Genomic DNA, 2,702 nt, shown 5'->3' with positions numbered 1-2,702 from the left:
CTCCAGTGCTTGCCTTGCCTTACTTTATCCCGACCGCCACCGAGCTCTTCTTAACTTAGCTCGAAGTAAAGAAGAAGCTATTCGGAAGTTTTATCTGCTCAGTGCCTATTTTTGAGAAATTTGACGTAAAAAAAAAAATGAGTATCACAACATGAAAAGCTTTTATGAATGCCATTCTTTGAATATCCTGAAAACGGCTCTGAATAATCTTACGATTTTGATAGAGAAAATAGAACATATGGTTTCTGGCCCCATGGTCTTAGTAACTCGAAACGACCAAAAATATCAGATAGAACGTTGTAGTTCTTAGTTAGTGAAGTTTTAAAACAATGCCAACACAGTCAGGCTGCTGAAGGAGAGGGACCTTGAGTTCCATGGGCCATGGCCTGTAAGACGGGTCTCCATGGTGGGTAGAGTGCCGTAACAACTTACTAATATATTCAAAAGCTCTTGATTGGCATTCTGGGGATTCCAGCGTTATTCCAACTCAACAAAGTGGTGTTCATCAAGCCATTGCCTATTCTTCACAAAGATGAGAGTTGTTGTTGTTGTTGTTGGGGATTCCAGCGTTATTCCAACTCAACAAAGTGGTGTTCATCAAGCCATTGCCTATTCTTCACAAAGATGAGATATATGAAAGTCTCCGATGTATACATTATCATGATGAAACCACCATACCAGTATTTCAAGGACCATAAAAATGCCCGACACGGTTAAATAAGAGCAAGCAAAAGATGGATATACGCATGTTGCGATCACCTGCGCCCACATAATAGTTTAACCCTGTAAAGTTTTTTTTTTTTACTTTAATTGTTTTTCTTCTGTAATATACATTATCTAGTTACACATATTTTTCAACGTCAATATAAATGAAATGTTTGAATAAAGTATTAATAATTTCGTGAAATGACAAAAAGCATCCTAATTTGATTAAAGCGTATCAAATTCCTCCCCACAGAGAATTACCAAGCAAAAACGAGTGAAGACGAAAGCGGAAGTATTCCAAGAAATCACAGCAAACATCGTAAGGTATGTTTGGGTATCGTGTGGCACTTTAATGTGATAAATCAATGTCAGTTGTGATATGGCATCGTCTCAGACATTCGTTTTAAATCACATTTAATGATGTAAATTACAATATGGCATAGCATGGGAATTTCATCTAGTTAAATAAAGTAAGTGGGTGATTGGCGGATGCATGGTGCGGTTTGGTTCATTTTTCCTTTCATACATCTGTCGTCCTTCTCTCTCCTCCTCTTGTTTGTGTTTGTTACTCTCTTGTAAGACATCTAATCTTCGGCAATTATATTACCTAGTTGTGTTGCAAGTGCTGTAAAACTCTTACTAAACAAACAAAATAAAGCAAACAGTGTTATGGTGTGAAGGGCAGCACTGTCATGGTCGCTGCCTGTCGTTCCCTTTAAAACTATTTTGCAAATTATTCGCACCATGGACTGTACAATTATGCCCAAATGTTGAGCAAAAATCATATCTCGCCATTGTCTCTCAACCCCCTCCCCCCTGTCATCTATCAGGTTCAAATTTGAGTCAAATGATATGCTTCATAGTGAACGGAGTTCATGGTCTAGGATATTGTAATACAACTCTATGGATTTAGCCCAGTTCGTCTATGCAATCGGTCCCACAAGGATAAGGTATGTTATGGCATAGCCTGGTACCTTTATCTTGTCAAATACTGAAACTTATACCATTGTTTTGCTTAATACCGTCGTTTCCGTCTAAACGAATTTGACGTAAGGACTCGTCTTCCTGTGCCGTTTTGCTTTGTGAGCGGTTACGGCTAAACGATTGGGTTTGGGTTTTTTTGGCAGCTAAGTTCTGTTCAGGACTGGAGGCACGTTTGATGCCACTTATTAGTATCATGTAATTATTTTGTATATATTTTTTTGTTAATCAAAGTTGTTAATTAGGTTTTAAAGCAACATCCAAAAAGACAATAAAAAGTCTTAGGGAAGAGCAAGCAATACAAATTCTAATCAACTGTTTAAAGTAACGTGAGAATGACAATATGGTATATTTTGTTTTGGACGTCGGTTTTTTTTTCATCGCAAGCAAGCGGGAACCAAAGAAAACCACTCTCTATTTTTACCTGAGATTTTAAAAAAAACTGTGCAAGTCAGATAAACAGGAGAGGTTGTGTTTTCTGGCAATTGTCGAAGGACGATAGGATGAGGAACAAAGATGCCTTGGTTTTTATGAATAGTTTACGTTTGTGTAAAACGAGACTAAAGCCACCTGCTGCAATTGATAGTTTGCAAACATAATGAATTTATAACTCTTGACAGCGAGTCTCCTATGTCTAAGAAAGAGGACGTATTCGCCTCCAGATATGTCCTTGTATGATAAAAGATGTGAGTCTTGTCTCAATGACCAGTGGTCATTTTACCCTACACTTCTCCTATCCGGCCTCCGACCTGTCTCGAACCTGCCCCGTGGAAGCACCCCAAGGGTGTAGGAGTCATCAATCATAGCGCCCCAAAAAACTGCTTCATTGAGTTCCCGCCCTTTGCGTCAGGGTCTTGTTGGCTGCTTGTCTGAGGTTTGCTGTTTACTCGGCTCTGAGGGAAAACAAGTATTATGGTTTGGAAAATGAAAGGGAGTGGATGGGCGGCTTGAGAATGTACGATCTGTATTAGTTTGTGTGTGTGTGTGTGTGTGTATGTGTGTTTGTGTGTGTGTGT

At 39.0% G+C, this 2,702-nt stretch overlaps 1 protein-coding gene across 1 annotated transcript in view; it reads left to right on the top strand.

The window, feature by feature from the left end:
• The first annotated feature begins 892 nt into the window (after nt 1–892).
• Nucleotides 893–2,702, top strand: part of LOC118477915 — an 11,981-nt gene continuing 10,171 nt past the window's right edge. Inside the window, exon 1 of the mRNA XM_035970587.1 lies at nt 893–1,029. The gene's annotated coding sequence lies outside the window, so the exon portion shown is untranslated. The remainder of the gene's footprint in view (nt 1,030–2,702) is intronic.

Source organism: Aplysia californica, unplaced genomic scaffold (genome assembly GCF_000002075.1).
Source record: "Aplysia californica isolate F4 #8 unplaced genomic scaffold, AplCal3.0 scaffold00291, whole genome shotgun sequence".
NCBI classification, from domain to species: Eukaryota; Metazoa; Mollusca; class Gastropoda; order Aplysiida; family Aplysiidae; genus Aplysia; species Aplysia californica.
The sequence above is the reverse complement of the archived record's forward strand: the minus strand, read 5'-3'. Positions and strand labels throughout refer to the sequence as shown.